The sequence below is a fragment of the Dendrobates tinctorius genome, unplaced genomic scaffold (assembly GCF_039654945.1).
Source record: "Dendrobates tinctorius isolate UK_male_01 unplaced genomic scaffold, ASM3965494v1 ptg000003l, whole genome shotgun sequence".
NCBI lineage: Eukaryota > Metazoa > Chordata > Amphibia > Anura > Dendrobatidae > Dendrobates > Dendrobates tinctorius.
In genome coordinates, this window is record NW_027361671.1 from 15,208,947 (window position 1) to 15,230,624 (window position 21,678).

Sequence of the window (21,678 nt, forward strand, 5' to 3'; positions counted from 1 at the left end):
CGGTCTTCAACTGCTGCATCGATTTATGGTCCTGATGGTGCTGGTGTTTTTTTGGCAAGATATATTCTTGCATTAAAAACACCAATGCCATGTGGCACACTGTGATTGATTTTGGTCTTCAACTGCTGCATTTATTTATGGTCCTGATGGTACTGGTGTTTTTTTGGCAAGATATATTCTTGCATTAAAAGCACCAATGCCATGTGGCACACTGTGATTGATTTTGGTCTTCAGCTGCCGCATTGATTGATGCTCCTCATGGTGCTGGTGTTTTTTTGGCAAGATATATTCTTGCATTAAAAACACCAATGCCACGTGGCACACTGTGATTGATTTTGGTCTTCAACTGCTGCATTGATTTATGGTCCTGATGGTGCTGGTGTTTTTTGGCAAGATATATTCTTGCATTAAAAATACCAATGCCATGTGGCACACTGTGATTGATTTCGGTCTTCAACTGCTGCATCGATTTATGGTCCTGATGGTGCTGGTGTTTTTTTGGCAAGATATATTCTTGCATTAAAAACACCAATGCCATGTGGCACACTGTGATTGATTTTGGTCTTCAACTGCTGCATTGATTTATGGTCCTGATGGTACTGGTGTTTTTTTGGCAAGATATATTCTTGCATTAAAAACACCAATGCCATGTGGCACACTGTGATTGATTTCGGTCTTCAACTGCTGCATCGATTTATGGTCCTGATGGTGCTGGGTTTTTTTTGGCAAGATATATTCTTGCATTGAAAACACCAATGCCATGTGGCACACTGTGATTAATTTTGGTCTTCAACTGCCGCAGGGATTGATAGTCCTCATGGTGCTGGTGTTTTTTTGGCAAGATATATTCTTGCATTAAAAACACCAATGCCAAGTGGCACACTGTGATTGATTTTGGTCTTCATCTGCTGCATTGATTGATGGTCCTCATGATGCTGGTGCTTTTTTGGCAAGATATATTCTTGCATTAAAAACACCAATGCCACGTGGCACACTGTGATTGATTTTGGTCTTCAACTGCTGCATTGATTTATGGTCCTGATGGTGCTGGTGTTTTTTGGCAAGATATATTCTTGCATTAAAAATACCAATGCCATGTGGCACACTGTGATTGATTTTGGTCTTCAACTGCTGCATTGATTTATGGTCCTGATGGTACTGGTGTTTTTTTGGCAAGATATATTCTTGCATTAAAAACACCAATGCCATGCGGCACACTGTGATTGATTTTGGTCTTCATCTGCTGCATTGATTGATGGTCCTCATGATGCTGGTGCTTTTTTGGCAAGATATATTCTTGCATTGAAAACACCAATGCCACGTGGCACACTGTGATTGATTTTGGTCTTCAACTGCTGCATTGATTTATGGTCCTGATAGTGCTGGTGTTTTTTTGGCAAGATATATTCTTGCATTTAAAACACCAATGCCATGTGGCACACTGTGATTGATTTTGGTCTTCAACTGCCACATTGATTGATGGTCCTCATGGTGCTGGTGCTTTTTTGGCAAGATATATTGTAGTGAAAAGTTCAATCTGTTGCGTGTGCTGATAATTAAGTTGCCTTAAGTGCATTTTATAATTTTTTTTTTACATTTTTTTTTTCCCCAACAGTGAACAAAATACGCACACGTTGGCACTCGATGAAGAACCGGATTTAACACTGATGTTCGTGCTGAGGGACAGGTTCGGAGTGGTTCAGCGGCAAGTCGCAGAAGAAAGTACCACTACTATCGAGAGTTGGCTTTCCTGAGATCGGTCCTTGCCAGCAGAGCGTAAGTGTTTTTTTTTTTTTTTTGCTATTACTATGTGCTTTTCAATTCAACAGGTGATGCTTCTTGTAAATACATGATACTAATGTTTTCCCTTTCTTTCCACAGCACTTGGAGCAGCACCCTGCAACCTGTCCCGGGAGCGGTTCTTCATCGATCGACCTTGGACCCGTCCCAGCCATCCGACAGCCAGGAAGCATCTTGCAGGTCAGCAACACAGACAGCTGGTGACTAGGAAGCTGGTCCATCAGGTGTTCCCCTGTCCCAGGTCTCTGTCACTGGTTATGCGAGCACTACCCGCCAGCGGCAGAGGGCCTTGGACAGGCCTGTCATGCCCGAGTTCATGCTCTTGAGCGAGGCCTTTAAGGGCAGCCTCAAGGCGCTGTCCGCCAGAATGGAAAGCAGTTTTTCCCTGATGGAACATGGTTTTAACCACATGGAACACCACTTCCACTCTGTCGACCAGCGCCTTGACAGTCTGGAGGCCGACCTCAACAGACCGACGCACCATTTTTTCAGTAAAATTGAACAGAGCATGGCGGAACACCTTAGTTCTGAGCAACAGCTGAGTGTGCTACAGGCCTGCAACACTGCTTAATTGCAGGCTATGCAGAAGAATCGGTATGTTCAGCAGTCAATGGTGTAATTTCCAACAGTTCCACTGCTGACTCGCTTTACCACACTACCGACTTCTGCTGCATACCACTGCACAGCCACCTGCATTCCCAGCGAAGCCAGACACCACTACACCACCCCAAGTCTGAGTGCTGCTGGACACTCCTCCGCCACCACCACTATGTCAAGCGCTGCTCCTGTATGGAGCACCACCACCGCCAAAGCACCACCAGCTTGGAGCCAAACCACCACAGAACCTGCTTGGGCCACTGACACCACCAGTCAACACCAAAGGAGCACCGCCAGCACTCCTCAGGAACAGAGCACAGCCAGCACTCCTCAGCAACAGAACACCGCCAGCACTCCTAAGCAACCGAGCACCGCCAGCACTCCTAAGCAACCGAGCACCGCCAGCACTCCTAAGCAACAGAGCACCACCAGCACTCATCAGGAAAAGAGCACAGCCAGCACTCCTCATCTAAGGAGCACCAGCAGCACTCCGCATCAAAGGAGCACCACCACCACTCCACATCAAAGGAGCACCACCTCCACTCCTCATCGAAAGATAACCACCACCAATTCTCCTCCTCGGAATCCCCAAAGAACTTTGCCTGAGATCCCAGACAGGCAGCCTCCTGCTCAGAGCACCGACCCAACTTTCCCCTCTTCTAGAAGCACCGCCACTGCCACTTCCAGCAGCACCGCCACCGTCACCAAAGAGCAACAAAATGGGGACCCGCATTCCCTTTTTTACAGGGCAACACCACAGTCCACCGTCACTTGGCGGTCAACAAAAGTAAGGCGTCCACAGGCTGCCAGTTGGTCCGGGCAGGATATTCCTGCGCCAAAGAAAAGGAAAAAAAAACTTTGTTCGTCCATCCACCCTCTCCTCCTAATGTCTCTCAACATGCCTCCTTGTCCATTCCAAAGCTCCCTTCCCCCAGTACTTTCATCGCCCCTTCTCCTAGAACCCTTTCCTCAACCTCCAGTCGTTCCTCGTCTCTCCACACACCCAAAGTATCCCAAACTTCCCCCAAAGGTCATTACTAATAAAATATTTTTTGTTTGTTTGTTACAAAATAAATGTGCACTTGTGCTTTCACAAAATCTGGATTGGTTACTGTGTCTATCGCCAACTACACACACTGCGCCATACACACACTGCGCCGTACAATTAGCGTTTTTGCCACCAGATATCTCCATTACTGACATGATTCTTGTGTCAGTCTTGGAGATATGTGTTGTCAACGCAACAAATCTACATGACTTGTCTTTTCCACAGCAATCTCTATATTCTTGTAATATTGCACGGTTCCCCAACTCCAGTCCTCATGGGCCACCAACAGATCATGTTGTATGGATTCCTCTTTTTATTTCATTACAACATGATCTGTTGGTGGACCTTGAGGAGTGAAGTTGGGGAACCTTGGTAGATCCAGTCTGTGCAATATACAAGAATGTAGAGACTGCTGTGGAAAAGACAAATCATATAGATTGGCTTAAAAAAATACCAAACCAATCTACATGACTTGTCTTTTCTACAGCAATCTCTACATTCTTGTAATATTGCACGGTTCCCCAACTCCAGTCCTCATTGGCCACCAACAGATCATGTTGTATGGAATACTCTTTTTATTTCATTACAACATGATCTGTTGGTGGACCTTGAGGAGTGAAGTTGGGGAACCTTGAGTATTAGTGAATTCATGATGCACAAAGCACATCATCATAAATTCACTGATACACCTGGCTACTTGCTAATGGTATTCGGAGTGTAAAAATAGAGAATGCACTCAGTACAGGTATCAAAACAGTTTTTTTTATTAACATACCAACAACATGCAATAAAAATTTTTTTTACAACATTTGCTCTTGCCATTCCACCCGTCCTACATCTGAGTTGAAGTAGGCCGCAAATTGGTCCCTCATTTGGCCAACTTCAACGGATGACCTGAGAGGGTGCTGTGTAAATTCTGGCAAAGGATTAGGAGCAACATCATCAAGATCAAAGTTCAGGTGCTCTCAAGAAATTACAAAATTATGTAGAACAACACAGGCCTTGACCACCTCATTCACTTTTTCCAGTTTAAGATTAATAGCTGTGCTATGAATGCGCCATCTCGATACAAGTATACCAAAAGCACACTCTACTGTTCTCCTGGCCCTGGTCAGCCTGTAATTAAAAATTCTTTTTTGTAGGTCCAAGTCCCGGCTGGAGTAGGGTTTGAGGAGGTTTTGGCACATCTGGAACGCTTCATCATGAACCATTACAAATGGCTGTGGCGGACCTTCGGTGTTTCCACGGCCAAATGCCCCAATGTCCACTTCAATAAACTTACAGTCTGCATCTGCAATGGCCATCAGTACAGTATAGAATCATAGAATCGTAGAGTTGGAAGGGACCTCCTGGGCCATCTGGTCCAACCCCCTGCTCAAAGCAGGATTCGCTAAATCATCCCAGTCAGATGTCTGTCCAGCCTCTGTTTGAAGACTTCCATTGAAGGAGAACTCACCACTTCTCGTGGCAGCCTGTTCCACTCATTGATCACTCTAACTGTCAAAAAGTTTTTTCTAATATCTAATCTGTGTCTCTTCCCATTCAGTTTCATCCCATTGCTTCTAGTCTTTCCTTGTGCAAATGAGAATAAAGTTGATCCTTCTACAATGTGACAGCCCTTTAGATATTTGTAGACAGCTATTAAGTCTCCTCTCAGTCTTCTCTTTTGCAAACTAAACATTCCCAAATCCTGCAACCTTTCCTCATAAGACAGGGTTTGCAGACCGGTCACCATTCTGGTCGCTCTTTTCTGAACTTGCTCCAGTTTGTTGATGTCTTTTTTAAAATGTGGTGCCCAAAACTGGACACAATATTCCAGATGAGGTCTGACCAAAGAGGAGTAGAGGGAAATAATGACTTCACGTGATCTAGACTGTATGCTTCTGTTAATACATCCTAGAATTGCATTTGCCTTTTTTGCTGCTGCATCACACTGTTGACTCATATTCAGTCTGTGATCTATTAGTATACCCAAGTCTTTTTCACATGTGCTGTCACTTAGCCCTATTCCTCCCATTCTATATATGCTTTTTTCATTTTTATTGCCCAGATGTAGTACTTTGCATTTCTCCCTGTTAAAAACCATTCTGTTAGTTGCTGCCCACTTCTCCAGTTTATTTAAATCTTTTTGAATCCTCTCTCTCTCTTCTCTAGTATTAGCTATCCCTCCTAGCTTTGTGTCATCAGCAAATTTAATCAGTTTACCCTCAATTCCTTCATCTAAATCGTTGATAAAGATGTTGAACAATACAGGGCCCAGGACAGAGCCCTGTGGTACCCCACTTGAGACATTCTTCCAACTGGATGTGCAGCCATTTACGACCACTCTTTGGGTCCGATCACTAAGCCAGTTATGAATCCACCTAACAGTTGCCTTGTCCATTCCATACTTAGTCATTTTTTCAATAAGGATTGTATGAGAGACTTTGTCAAATGCTTTGCTGAAGTCAAGATATACTATATCTACAGCATTTCCTTGATCCACCCAATCAGTGATACCGTCATAGAAGGAAATTAAGTTAGTCTGACATGACTTATTAGTTAGAAACCCATGCTGACTCTGTTTAATCACTTCATTCTTATCCAGGTATTGACATACATGTTGTTTAATAATTTGTTCAAAGATCTTTCCTGGTATAGAAGTCAGACTCACCGGCCTATAGTTGCCTGGGTCCACCTTCTTCCCCTTTTTGAAGATAGGAACAACATTTGCTCTTCTCCAGTCTTCTGGCACTTCTCCTGTTCTCCAAGAATTTTCAAAGATTATGGAGAGGGGTTCAAAAATTTCTTCTGCAATCTCCTTCAGTACTCTGGGGTGTAATTCATCTGGACCTGGAGACTTGAATTCATTTAGGTTAGCTAAGTGTTTCCTCACTATCTTTCTGTTTATAGATATCCTGGATTCTTCTATTCCCTTAATAGGACAGTGAATAACAGTTGATGTTGCATTTCCTTTCTGAGAGAAAACAGATGCAAAATAGGAATTTAAAAGTTCAGCCTTCTCAACATCCTGTCTTACCATTTCATCATTTTCATCCTGTAAAAATCCTATAGCATCTTTGACTTTTCTTTTACTTTTGACATATCCCCAAAATCCTTTATTATTGCTTTTGACATCTCTTGCAAGCCTCAATTCATTGTCCGCTTTAGATAATCTGATTTGTGCCCTGCAGGTTCTGCAGACAGCATTATATTCTTCTTTAGATATGCCTCCCTCTTTCCATTTTATAAACATTTTTTTCTTCCTTTTTAGCATGTGCTTAAGTTCTGTGTTCATCCATCCTGGTTTCCTTAAATGCTTCCTATTCTTCCCTCTTTTCGGAATTGTTAACAACTGTGCTTTGAGAATTTCATTTTTCAAGATTTCCCATCCTTCCTGGACATTTTTGTCTTTAAGGATATCCAGCCATTGGATCCCTCCAATTCTCTTTCTGAATCCCTTAAAATCTGCCTTTCTGAAATCTAACCTTGACGTCTGAGTCTTCACAGGTCTTCCACCTCTAGTAATCCAAAATTCTAAAATAGCATGGTCGCTACCTCCTAGGGTCCCAGCCACTTTTACCTCCTCAACCATTTCCTCCCTGTTTATAAGGATTAGATCCAAGGTAGCAGTTCCCCTTGTTTTCTCCCTTACCTTTTGGAAGATAAAGTTGTCAGCAAGAGAGGATAAGAATTTCCTTGACCTGTTAGTTTTGCCTGAGAGAGATTCCCAACAAATGTCTGGATAGTTGAAATCTCCCATGACAACTATGTCATATTTTTTGGAGAACTTGGCCATCTGATGCATAAAGAGTTCATCTATATATTCGGCTTGCACAGGCGGCCTGTAGTAAATGCCTACAATGGTGTCCTTTCCATTGTTCTGTCCTTGTATTCTTACCCAAACAGTTTCCACAGAACTCCCAGTCTCTGAAGCTTCAATCTCTGTGCAGATATACGCGTTTCGAACATACAATGCGACACCCCCTCCTCGTTTATCATGTCTGTTTCTTGCAAATAAGTTGTATCCTTCTAGTCTTGTATTCCAATCATGTGTATTGTCCCACCAAGTTTCAGTGATTCCAATTACATCATATTTCTGTTCCTGTGTTAGTAGTTCCAATTCTCCTTGTTTGTTGCCCATGCTTTGTGCATTAGTATAGAAACATTTTAGTTTGTGATTGGTTTCTCTTTCTCCAATATTTTTATTAATTAGATTCTTTCGTCTTTGTTCTTCCTTTCCACTTCTAATAGCAGAGTTCTCAATAGCATTTGTCAGGTGTATGGCTTTTTCTGGTCTTTTGCTTCCCTTCCCATGTTGTTCTAGTTTAAAGCTCTCCTTACAAGTGTAGCAAGGCGACTTCCAAATACATGCTTTCCAGTCTTCGTAAGGTGCACCCCATCTCTAGCAAGTAGTCCATCGTATAAGTAGTTCACTCCGTGATCCAGAAATCCAAATCGTTGCTGACGGCACCATCGACGTAGCCAGTTGTTCACCTGCAGAATCTTATTCCACCTCCTTGTTCCATGGCCATCCACTGGGAGGATGGAAGAGAAGACCACCTGCGCTCCCAGTTCTTTCACTTTCTTGCCTAAGTCTTCAAAGTCTCTGCAGATGATTTCCAGGTCGTTTCTTGCGGTGTCATTTGTCCCCACATGTAGTAGCAGGAATGGGTAGTCATCTGTAGGTCTGAAGAGTCCTGATATCCTGTCAGACACATCTTTAATTTTTGCACCTGGAAGACAGCACATTTCTCTTGTAGTTATATCCGGTCTGCAGATAGCGGCCTCTGTTCCTCTCAGCAGGGAATCCCCCATGACCACCACTCTCCGTTTCTTCTTCACAACGTATTTCTTTCTCCATCCAGGAGGACTCTGAGGGCGTACAAGGTTGCTGTTTGTTGGCAAAGTCTTATCCTGATGTATTTCTTCATCGTTTTCCTGCGTGAGAGCCTGGTACTGGTTTCTGAGCAGTATGGGTGCTGACTGCCTCCCGATCCTCCTGCTTCTCTGGGTCACATGTCTCCATTCCTCTGTTTCTTCAGGTGCACTTCGAATTTCTTCGCTTTCTGTAACATGAAGAGATAATTCTGCTCTGTCCAAGAACTCTTCACCTTCCTTAATGATCTTCAACGTAGCTAACCTCTCTTCGAGATTTTGCAACTTTTCCTCCAACAGGGACACAAGCTTGCATTTGTGGCATGTGAAGTTTGGCTTTTCCACTGGTAAATCTGTGAACATGTAGCAAGAAATGCAGCTCACCAAATGGCTCCTGGCCTCTTCCATCTTGAGATTTCTTAAAAACGATGAAAGATGACCCAGTAGAAAAGTACCTTCTGTAGTTATAGAACTTAGAGCAGTTCTTTTGGTCTTGATAATCCGGATGTGTTTCCCATCCACCACTCCTAAACAGTTTGGGAAATTGCATACAGTCCTGAATCTTTCGGCGATTTCCAACCACTTTGCTGCAGTGGGCATGGGCATGAATTCGGGACAAAGAACATTCCAGAGAGCCCGGCAGGTGTCCGCTACAATTCCAGACAACGTGGAGATTCCAATCCGGTACTGGAAGTGCAGTGACGAGAGGGTCTCTCCAGTAGCCAGGAATCTGTAACACAAAGAAAACAATAATTAATATTTGTGTATATGTAATTTTTTTGCACACTTTTTACACACGTTTAATTAAACCCCCCCCCAAAAAAAAAATTCTGCAGCCTTTGGTTCAATACATGCCGTGAAAAAACGACATGGCAGAACTGTAATTCTGCAAGATTTGGAAGAGTACATGTCACAACCAAGAAAAATCAGCAGCCATTGGTTTATGAAAACTACGTACCTTAATGTGACCAGGAGCCATTCCTCAGGAGTAATTGCACGCCGGAGCTGCGTGTCCTGTCTCCGGATGACTTCTATTACCCGACCAAGCAAATAGTAAAAGGTTTCTTGGGTCATCCTGGTATAATCCGTAAATTTCTCCAGGTTTTAGTGGAGCTCGCTGTAGAGGGTGTGGCACGCTCCACGGCTCTCCCGGAGTTCAATAATGGGATGTATCCACATACGCCGCTGCTGCCGTCTTCGCTGCCTCTCTCTCCCTCTGTTCATGGCAAGCAACGGCATAAGCCTGAGCCGTCCTCATGTCCAGATCCAAGTCAAAGTAAAAGCTCTTCCAGCGCAGATCCATGTTCTCAAGTCAAATGCAAGCAAATGTGAAGAATTCAGCTGTAAAAAGGGGCGATATAAAGAATTTCCATAAGACACGCCCACTGCTTTCCCATTGCTTGAGTGTGTTGCAAGAATTTTCCAAGGATTTTTTCTCTAGTTTATTGCGCATAAAAAATGTAAACGCATGAAAAACGCTTACAAACGCATAAAAACGCTGCGATTTTTTGTTATGTGCACAATAATGCTACAAAAACAGCAGCGTTTACAAGTGTTTGTATGCGCTTTTCACATGCGTTTCATGTGTGCTCCTAACGCAGAGCAAAAAAACGCTAGTGTGAAGCTAGCCTTTGTCTTACATTTAGTACCTTTGTAGAAAATGGATAGTAAGTGATGAAACCAAGGTGAAAAATAGCTATAGTGACATAACTGAGAAATTTGTACAGCGTAATTATGCAAAAAAAATTCTAAAAAAATGGGAAGATAAAGTTGATACTCGAGAGCGAGCTAATCTTTTATCGCCCGGTATAAATAAAAATAAAGACCAGTGTTTACCACTTGTGAGGAAAGTAACTTCATTTCTATTATTCTTAAAAGACGTTGGCCAATGTTGTGCATTGGCATATTTGACATAATAATATAATATATAATTGACATATTTTTGCCTTAAGCAATGTATCTTCCTATAAAAAAATGCACTCCAGGTATAGTCATCAGAAAATAGAAAAAAATAATTTTTGCTTATTAAAACTTTCCTGGTAATGTAAAGAAGTGTGTGCGTGGGGTCAATTTAATTTTTTTATGCGCTAGAGTAGAATAAAAAAGTAGCAGGCAGTGTACCTTTGCGGCATATGTTTTATACACACAGAGCTTTACAACACATACAGTATATTATGTAGACTCTACAGTGCACACATTTACATAAAACTGCTGCATGCACTCAGCTGTGCTGTGTAAACACAACACTCCTACACAAGCACATTCAGCTCTGCTACATACTGTACATGCAACATTTCTACACTTACACCAGTCAGTTACGTATGCGCACACACACACACACACACACAAACACACACACACAAACACACACACACACACAAACACACACACAGTTTTTTATATGCCAAACACAAAATAGCTCTGGTACATGTGTAGACACACAGCTTAGCTACATCAACACACACATCTCAACTACGTCAACACAAACAGACATAACTCAACTACATCAACAAACACACCCAGCTCAGCTACCTCAAACATACAGCTAATATACATCAATACTCACCCTCATCATATGACCAGAAATGTCCTTCAGGTAGTTCGGACCTGTGGAACCCATGCTATGATGGACAGTCTGGCTCTTTTGGTGATCCAGATCACTTTGCTTTGGGCTCCAAAAGGAGACGACTCTTTTGGATACCAAAAGGATACCTACCAAATATGTGTTCACCAAAGGAGAGCACATATTTAAGATAAAAGCTTAAGGGGGCTTCACACATAGCGATATCGCTAGCAATATCTCTAAAGCGTCACCGATTTTGTGACGCAGCAGCGATATTGCTAGCGATATCGCTATGTGTGATACTTACCTCCGACCGGCTCCCCCGCTGGCTATCGCTGATCGCGCGAGAACGTCCTGGGCCGTTTCTCGTGGGCGGCTTCCTGCTGGTGCCGACGAGCGACGCGTGGACTCAAGCGGGAGGACGTCTTCATCACCGCGTCTGACAGGTAAGTAACAACCGCCGACCGCTGTTATGTCGCTGGTGAAATCTGCCTGTTTGGCAGCTCACTAGCGACCATTTAGCGATGCACCAGCGATCCTGACCGCGTCGTATCGTTGTCTGGATCGCTGGTGCATCGCTAAATGTAACAGGACCCTTACACGCAGACCAACAGCGAGCAAACCCTGCAGAGCTGCAGCTAATCAATGAAATGGCTGGGTAGGTGGGGTTTTAGCTGCTGAACACCATCACTTTGCCACTGTTTAGAGATATTTTGGGACTGAAAGTGGCTTTCATGGAGTGCCAGCTTCTATCATTCACAGAAGGTAGCTGGCTCTTTGTACCAGATCATTCATGAACAATCCATCACTAATCCATGCAGCTTTAGTGTTGTGCAGGTCCTAGTAACTTTCTCTGCTGCCCTGCATCAATTAGACTGATCAGTGTCGGGCTGAGAAAGAGATAGCCGTGCCACTAAATAGTTGTCTTAGTTATCGTAAAGAACACTATGTGAGCATTCTCACTGATAATAGGAACCTGCTTCCAAAATATAAGACATCCTTTTTCAATCAAGTAGTTTCTTGTTAAAAAAATAAAATATTTATTTGTTGATGGAGCCAACGTTTTCATGGAGACCTCCCCTTCTTCCAAGAGACATACGTTTTATATTTTTTGACCAATATAGCCATGTGAGGGCACGTTCTTTGCAGAACAAGTTGTAGTTTTGACTGATGTGATTATAAATAGCATATAATGTACTGAAAAACTGAAAACAAACTTGTAAATCTGCTGTTATTTTTCAGGTTTTGATTTTATGTTGTTTATTGTGCGGTAAAAATAACCTGGCAATATGATTATTCAGATTAGTTTGAATACAGAACAACCAAATGTTATTTTATATTTTTATTGGTTAAAAGAAGTTATAGCGCTATTGATTCCATGGTGCTATACATGAGAAGGGGTTACATACGAATTACAGATATCATTTACAGTAAACAAACTAACAATCACAGACTGATATCGAGGGGAGAGAGGACCCTGCCCTTGCGGGCGACATGCTGCAGGATGTGGGGAAGGAGACGATTTGTGTCTCCATTTTTTGAGACACATAACAATTTTATTTTTTCCGTGGGGATGTGAGATGCCCTACAAACGCCAAATCAAGCTTTTTTTCTTTACAGCTTTTACCATATTGGTCGATTAATCTTAAATCCTTTATTTGGAAAATTGGGGGGGAGTGATTCAAACATAATCATTTTAAAGACATTATTAAGCTTCACTTATTGTTTTATTCCTCTTAGAAGGACTTGAACCTGTGATTGATTCATTGTTTATACCTTATACTGTGATGCTAAATGGTTAAGCAGAAGAAATTGGAGTTATCTCTAATCGCTGCTGCTATAGACAGTTGCAGTTTGTAGAACACAACTAGCGTATGCCATGTAGAAATGAGAGTGAATTTGTTCAGATTTTGGACCTGAATCTGATTTTGACATATTTGGGCCATATTTGAACACTATTTGTGCCGACTGTATGTCTTATGATCTGTTCCGAACATATTTTGTAATTTTTACTCCCGTTGACTCTAATGACATTTGGCTATGTTCGACAAATATTGCAAAATCAATATTCAAGTCCAATCGTATTTGGAACTGAATCCAAACAAATTTGCATATCTCTAATGGCATGTATACCAGCTATTTTCTAGTACAGATTTTCATTTTCATTCACACCAATTTCTGGCATAATCTCGCAAGTTGATTGCGTCCTCTGCCACTAAATGCCACCCACTTTTTAGGAAAGTGGTAAGAGCGGCTTACCAAGTTCCAACATGGCTAATTTCCATATTTCCTCCCCTTTTTCCAAGAGCCATAACTTTTTTCATTTTTCTGTCCACATAAAGTTATGTGAGCTTGGTCTTTTTGCATGATGAGTTGTACTTTCGAAAGACAGCATTCATTTCACCACATAATGTACTTGAAAATGTGAAAAATATTCCAAGTGTGATGAAATGTAAAACTCCCCACAATTTTGACAATTTTTGTAGTGAAATTGTTTTAACAAAATAACCTGCCATTAAAATTTTCCTCATCAGTACAATTACAGTGGGGGAAAAAAGTATTTAGCCAACCACAAATTGTTTAAGTTCTCCCACTTAAAAAGATGAGAGAGGCCTATAATCGACATCATAGGCAGACCACAACTATGAGAGTCAAAATAAGAAAACAAATCCGGAAAATCACCTTTTCTGATTTAGCAAAATTTATTTTGCAAATTATGGTGGAAAATATGTATTTGGTCATTATGTTCATGTCAATATTTTGTTACATATCCTTTGTTGGCAACGACAGAGATCAAACGTTTTCTGAAAGTCTTCACAAGGTTGACACACACTGTTGGTGGTATGTTGGCTCATTCCTCCATGCAAATCTCCTCTAGAGCAGTGATGTTTTGGGCCTGTCACTTGGAACACGGACTTTCAAATCCCTCCAAAGGTTTTCTATGAGTTTGAGATCTAGAGACTGGCTAGGCCACTCCAGGACCTTCATATGCTTCTTACAAAGCAACTCCTTTGTTGCCCTGGTGGTGTGCTTGGGATCATTATCATGCTGAAAGACCCATTCGCATATCTTCTTCAATTCCCTTGCTGATGGAAGGAGGTTTGCACTCAAAATCTCACGATACATGGCCCGATTCATTCTTTCATGTACACGGATCAGTCGTCCTGGTCCCTTTGCAGAGAAACAGCCCCAAAGCATGATGTTTCCACCCCCATGCTTCACAGTAGGTATGGTGTTCTTTGCATGCAACTCAGCATTCTGTCTACTCCAAACACAATGAGTTTTGTTTCTACCAAACAGTTCTACTTTGGTTTCATCAGACCATATAACATTCTAACAATACTCTTCTGGATAATACAAATGCTCTCTAGCAACCTTCAGATGGGCCAGGACTAGTGTTGAGCGATACCTTCCGATATCGTGAAATATCGGATGGGATTGGATCGGACAGAGACCCAAAAAGTATCGGATATCGCCGATTCCGATACCGGAAACCAATGCAAGTCAATGGGACAGAAATATCGGAATTAAAATATACCCTTTCTTTCCTTGCAGGCTAATTCTACATGAGGAAAAGCAACTAATAATAATGTAGAATGTATTGGGGAGGTGGAGGAGACATCAAAGGCATAGAGTTTTTGCCTAATCAAATGGAATAGCAGGAATACATTTTTTTTTTAAGACGTTTAGAGTTACAAAGATATTCACTATGTTAACCTTTTTTATATTTTGTCAGATATGTATGTTTCACTACTTCCATGCGCTTCACCTTCTTTTTTACTTCTCCCACACTTTCTCCTTCATGATCCTCAGCAGCAGCAGCATCTTTTTCATCAACTTCTTCACCTTATTCATCTTCTTCTTCATCTTCTTCCTATTATTCTTTTTTTTACATTCTTCATATTCTTCTTATTCAACTATTATTCTTCTTCATATTCTACTTCTTCACCTTCTTCCTATTCTTCTTCTTCATCATATTCTTATTTGTGACAGGCATTCCTGTAGTTGTTACCTATATATAAGTTTGAAGATTACACCAGCCGTTCTGCCTGTCACAAAAGATTTACAACAGGATTTGTCCGCGTTCAGTTTGGCCTGCAGCAGCAGGCATTTTCCAGGGACACCACGAGGAGGAACGGACTCACCCCCATACACTGCTTAGTCTTCTTCTGCTTATAATTTAGATAATATCTTTTGCTCTGATTTTTAGTCTTATGCTTAATGTTCTTCTGCTTTTTGTTCTTCTGCTTCTTGGTCTTCTGTCTATTGTTGTTCTGTATCTTGGTGGTTGTCTTCATGTTCTTTGTCCTCTTGGTCATCTTCTTCAGGGTCATCTTTTTGGTCTTCTTTGGGGTGGTCTTCAGGGTCATCGTCAGTGAGATCCAGAGTGATTACCAAAAACCATTTAAAAAAGTTTGAACTTGGAAATGTAGCAGAAGGTACAAGAAGGCAGAGGAGCTGTCGAGAACCAGCTGATGGTACTGGAACCCGGATGGGTAGCAGAAGGAACAAGTGCCAATGGAACTACCGAGGACCAGCTGATGGTACTGGAAACCGGTCACTAAGCAGGAGGTACCTGTGCTAGAAAGCACTACCAAGGACCAGCAGACGTTGCTGGAACTCGGATACCGAGAAGGAGGCACCTAAGCCAAAGGCACTGCCGAGAACCAGCTGACGGTGCTGGAACCCGGATGAGTAGCAGAAGGAACCCATGAAAAACAAAGTTGCAAGGCCTCGAGCTGGCCGCAGTTACCGAAACCCATAGTCCTACAGGGGGTGCTTGTCCTATTGGCACTACGGAACCAGCCTTTATTGCCAGAACCCACAGCCCACATAGGAAGCACCTAAACTGCAGGCACCATAGAGTCGGCTAACCCGACCGCAACACGACAGGACAATGTATTGGTGCCAAAGTGACGTTGACACTTCCCTGAAACAGCTGACGGTGCTGGAACCCGGAGGGGCAGCAGAAGGAACAAGAGCCAATGGCAATACCGAGGACCAGCTGACGGTACTGGAACCCGGTAACTAAGCAGGAGGTACCTGTGCTAGAAAGCACTACCAAGGACCAGCAGACGTTGCTGGAACTCGGATACTGAGATGGAGGCACCTAAGCCAAAGGCACTGCCGAGAGCCAGCTGATGGTGCTGGAACCCGGAGGGGCAGCAGAAGGAACAAGAGCCAATGGCACTACCGAGGACCAGCTGACGGTACTGGAACCTGGTTACTAAGCAGGAGGTACCTGTGCTAGAAAGCACTACCAAGGACCAGCAGACATTGCTGGAACTCGGATACCGAGATGGAGGCACCTAAGCCAAAGGCACTTCCCTGAAACAGCTGACGGTGCTGGAACCCGGAGGGGAAGCAGAAGGAACAAGAGCCAATGGCACTACCGAGGACCAGCTGACGGTACTGGAACCCGGTGACTAAGCAGGAGGTACCTGTGCGAGAAAGCACTACCAAGGACCAGCAGACATTGCTGGAACTCGGATACCGAGATGGAGGCACCTAAGCCAAAGGCACTGCCGAGAGCCAGCTGATGGTGCTGGAACCCGGAGGGGCAGCAGAAGGAACAAGAGCCAATGGCACTACCGAGGACCAGCTGACGGTACTGGAACTCGGTGACTAAGCAGGAGGTACCTGTGCTAGAAAGCACTACCAAGGACCAGCAGATGTTGCTGGAACTCGGATACCGAGATGGAGGCACTTAAGCCAAAGGCACTGCCGAGAACCAGCTGACGGCGCTGGAACCCGTAGGGGCAGCAGAAGGAACAAGAGGCAATGGAACTACCGAGGACCAGGTGACGGTGCTGGAACCCGGATGGGTAGCAGAAGCTACAAGAGCCAATGGCACTACCGAGGACCAGCTGACGGTAGTGGAACCCGGTGACTAAGCAGGAGGTACCTGTACTAGAAAGCACTACCAAGGACCAGCAGACGTGCTGGAACTCGGATACTGAGATGGAGGCACCTAAGCCAAAGGCACTGCCGAGAACCAGCTGATGGTGCTGGAACCCGGAGGGGAAGCAGAAGGAACAAGAGCCAATGGCACTACCGAGGACCAGCTGACGGTACTGGAACCCGGTGACTAAGCAGGAGGTACCTGTGCTATAAAGCATTACCAAGGACCAGCAGACGTTGCTGGAACTCGGATACTGAGATGGAGGCACCTAAGCCAAAGGCACTGCCGAGAACCAGCTGATGGTGCTGGAACCCGGAGGGGCAGCAGAAGGAACAAGAGCCAATGGCTCTACCGAGGACCAGCTGACAGTACTGGAACCCAGTGACTAAGCAGGAGGTACCTGTGCTAGAAAGCACTACCAAGGACCAGCAGACGTTGATGGAACTCGGATACCGAGATGGAGGCACTTAAGCCAAAGGCACTGCCGAGAGCCAGCTGATGGTACTGGGACCCGGATGGGTAGCAGAAGGTACTCATGAAAAACAAAGTTGCAAGGCCGTGAGCCGGCCGCAGTTACCGAAACCCACAATCCTACAGTGTGTGCTTGTCCTATTGTCACTATGGAACCAGCCTTTATTGCCAGATCCCGCAGCCCACATAGGAAGCACCTAAACTGCAGGCACCATAGAGTCGGCTAACCCGACCGCAACATGACAGGACAACATATTGGTGGCAAAGTGACGTTAACACTACCCGGAAACAGCTGGCGTGCTGGAACCAGGCTGGGCAGGAGGGAGTACCCATGCCAAAGACACTGCCGAGAACCGGCTGACAGTGCTGGAACCCGGATGGGTAGCAGAAGCTACAAGAGCCAATGGAACTACCGAGAACCAGCTGACGGTGCTGGAACCCGGAGGGGCAGCAGAAGGAACAAGAGCCAATGGCACTACCGAGGACCAGCTGATGGTACTGGAACCCGGTTACTAAGCAGGAGCTACCTGTGCCAGAAAGCACTACCAAGGACCAGCAGACGTTGCTGTAACTCGGATACCGAGAAGGAGGCACCTAAGCCAAAGGCACTGCCGAGAACCAGCTGACGGTACTGGAACCTGGATGGGTAGCAGAAGCTACAAGAGCCAATGGCACTACCGATGACCAGCTGATGGTACTGGAACCCGGATGGGTAGCAGAAGGTACCCATGAAAAACAAAGTTGCAAGGCCGAGAGCCGGCCGCAGTTACCGAAACCCACAGTCCTATTGGGGGTGCTTGTCCTATTGTACTACAGAACAAGCCTTTATGGCCAGATCCCGCAGCCCACATAGGAAGCACCTAAACTGCAGGCACCATAGAGTCGGCTAACCCGACCGCAACACGACAGGACAAAGTATTGGTGGCAAAGTGACGATGACACTACCCGGAAACAGCTGGCATGCTGGAACCAGGCTGGGCAGGAGGGAGTACCCATGCCAAAGACACTGCCGGGAACCAGCTGGCGGTGCTGGAACCCAGGGTAAATACTACAGAGTGGAGACAGAGGCCTAATTGGAGCAAGTTTAAAATCTGTAGTTGTGTGAGTGTGGACAGAGCAGGAGAAATTGCCGGACACACAGCTGGGGATCAGCTGACATTACTGAACCCCAATAACACTGGAGCATATGTTGACTGTGCAGATGGCACTTCTGAGCAGCAACTGGCTGTGTTGGAGCACAGGGTTAATACTACAAATATAGTGGAGCCAGAGGCCTAATTGGATGAAGACTAATATCTGTTGTTGACTGCAACTGATTTTAAACTTGCTCCAATTAGGCCTCTGGCTCCACTCTGCTTCTAGTATTTACCCTGGGCTCCAACACCGCCAGTTGCTGCTCAGAAGTGCCATCTGCACAGTCAACACTTGTTCCTGTGTTATTGGGGTTCAGTAACATCAGCTGATCCCCTGCTGTGTGTCCGGCAATTTCTCCTGCTCTGTCCACATTCTAGTGGGAATGTGGACAGAGCAGGAGAAATTGCCGGATGCACAGCAGGGGATCAGCTGACGTTACTGAACCCCAGTAACACAGGAGCAAGTGTCGATTGTGCAGATGGCACTTCTGAGCAGCAACTGGTGGTGTTGGAGCCCAGGATAAATACTAGAGACAGAGTGGAGCCAGAGGCCTAATTGGAGCAAGTTTAAAATCAGTAGTAGTGTGAATGTGGACAGAGCAGGAGACATTGCCGGACACACAACAGGGGATGAGCTGACGTTACTGAACCCCACTAACACAGGAGCTTGTTTTTTTCTCTGTGCAGATGGCACTTCTGAGCAACAAATGGCGGTGTTGGAGCCCAGGGTCAATCAAGGAGTAGGCTGAGGCCTAATTGGAGTAAGCTTAATATCTGATGCGGGGTGAATGTGGAGGGAGCAGGAGATATTGCCGTACACACAGCAGGGGAGCAGCTGGCGTTACTGAACCCCACTAACACAGGAGCTGGTGTTTTTTTCTGTGCAGACGGCACTTCTGAGCAACAACTGGCAGTGTTGGAGCCCATAGTCAATCAAGGAGTAGGCTGAGGCCTAATTGGAGCAAGTTTAATATCTGATGCGGGGTGAATGTGGAGGGAGCAGGAGATATTGCCGTACACACAGCAAGGGAGCAGCTGGCGTTACTGAACCCCACTAACACAGGAGCTAGTGTTTTTCTCTGTGCAGATGGCACTTCTGAGCAACAACTGGCAGTGCTGGAGCACAGGGTCAATCATGGAGTAGGCTGAGGCCTACTTGGAGCAAGTTTAAAATCTGATGTAGTTGAATGTGGAGGGAGCAGGAGATATTGCCGGACACACAGCAGGGGAGCAGCTGGCGTTGCTGAACCCACTAACACAGGAGCTAGTGTTTTTTTCTGTGCAGATGGCACTTCTGAGCAGCAACTGGTCTTGTTGGAGCCCAGGGATTACAGTTCAGGTGGTAGAAACATGAACACAACAGATGACCTGGATAGTGTTGCCAACCAATTATTTAATCTGGAAGAGTACTGGCAAATTCAGGTGAGATCCAGGCCTTGTTCATTTTCAGAAAAGTAAGCTGGTCAACGTTATCGGAGGATAGTCGCATGCGACGGTCTGTTAGTACACCAACTGCGGCACTAAAGACGCGTCCTGATAATACACTAGCAGCAGGGCAAGCCAGCACCTCCAATGCATACTGGCTAAGCTCTGGCTAGGTATCCAGCTTAGAGACCCAAAACTTGAAGGGGGAAGAGCTGTCTGGGAGTACATTGAGAGGGCAAGACATGTAGTCTGTCACCATCTGACGGAAACGTTGCCTCCTGCTGACTGGAGCCTTCTGTGATGGTGTAGACATTTGTGGCGGGCACACAAAACTTTGCCACATTCGGGCCATACTGGTCTTGCCTTGTGCTGAGGCGCTGCTTCTGCTCCCTCTTTGTGCAGAGCTTCCTCCACTGCCTCGATGCACAGAGCTGCTTTGTAAAGCACTAGCAGCACTGCTCTCGGGTGGAATGGGGAACATGATGGAATGCACCAGTGTGTCTTGGTACTCCCACATTTTACGCTCCCGGTTCAACGGTGTTATGAGGCTTTGTAAGTTGTCCCGGTAGCGAGGATCTAGGAGGGTGTACACCCAATAATCAGCCGTGTTGAGAATGTGTGCGATGCTGCGGTCGTTTATCAGGCACTGCAGCATGAAATCAACCATGTGCTGCAGACTCCCAACTGGCCAAGAAACGCTGTCCCCTGCTTGAGGCATCATCTCTGCCTGCTCTGCATCACCCCACCCTCGCTCTACATACTGACTACTAGAGCATTGTGTACCTTCCTCCTCTGAGGAGATGTCTTCCTCCTCCATTGACTCCACCTCATCCTTCTCACAAAGTGTCCCCTACCTAGGCCTTTGTGAGGAACCATGCTGCGCAGACTGTCCAGAAGCAGATGGCATTTGTGACTCCTCATCCTCCACCTCTTCCAAAACCTCCTCCCTTAGTGCTTGCAGTGTTTTTTGAAGCAGGCAGATAAGGCGGACAGTCATGCTGACTAGTGTATCATCTGCACTCGCCATCCGCGTGGAATCATCGAAGACACGCAAAACATGGCAGATGTCCTTCATAGAGGCCCACTCAGTGGTGATGAAGTGTGACCGGCGCGCAGTGCGACTTGTTTGCGCCTGATGCAGCTGGTACTCCATTACTGTTGCCTGCTGCTCACACAACCGCTCCAACATATGTAACGTTGAATTCCACCTGGTGGGTAGGTGAACATGCAAATCCCATTAAAAAATACAATTTAATTCAATATTTTGTTAAAAAACACCTTCCCAGTGCAAAAAAGACCTGGCAAATGCCAAAAAATTGAAAAAAGACCTTATCTAAAGTGCTGTACAGCCCTATATTATGCCTCGCTGATACCTTCCTAGTCGTGGAGGTTGGCACCCTAAATAGTACGATATTGGTGCCCCCCACTCAATGAGGACTGTCCCTCACTTCCCTAACAGTCCCTGATATCACAGGAAGGAAAACAATATATCAAATAGTGCAGTGATGAAGACAACAAAATGCCCTAGAGCTAATGCAGACAAAAATATAATAGTAAAAATTCCATATCATAATACTAAATGACATAAATACCCTAACATGGCAAGGTACATTGTTCTTCTGGCTAAAGGGGATACAGGCAGTAAATTACAAGGATTGGTCACTTCTCATGCTTATAAAGACCCCTCATAATAAAGGTACATATATCAATGTGACACAAAAAATCTTCACATGGTAAGGTACACAATAACCCCCACTCAGTGAGATATAAATAATCAGATACACTATAAAGACTGTTATCGTCCCTTCTTATGCCCATAAAGAACCCTCACTCAGGGGGATATAAACAATCAGATACATTATAAAAATTGGTCACTTATCAT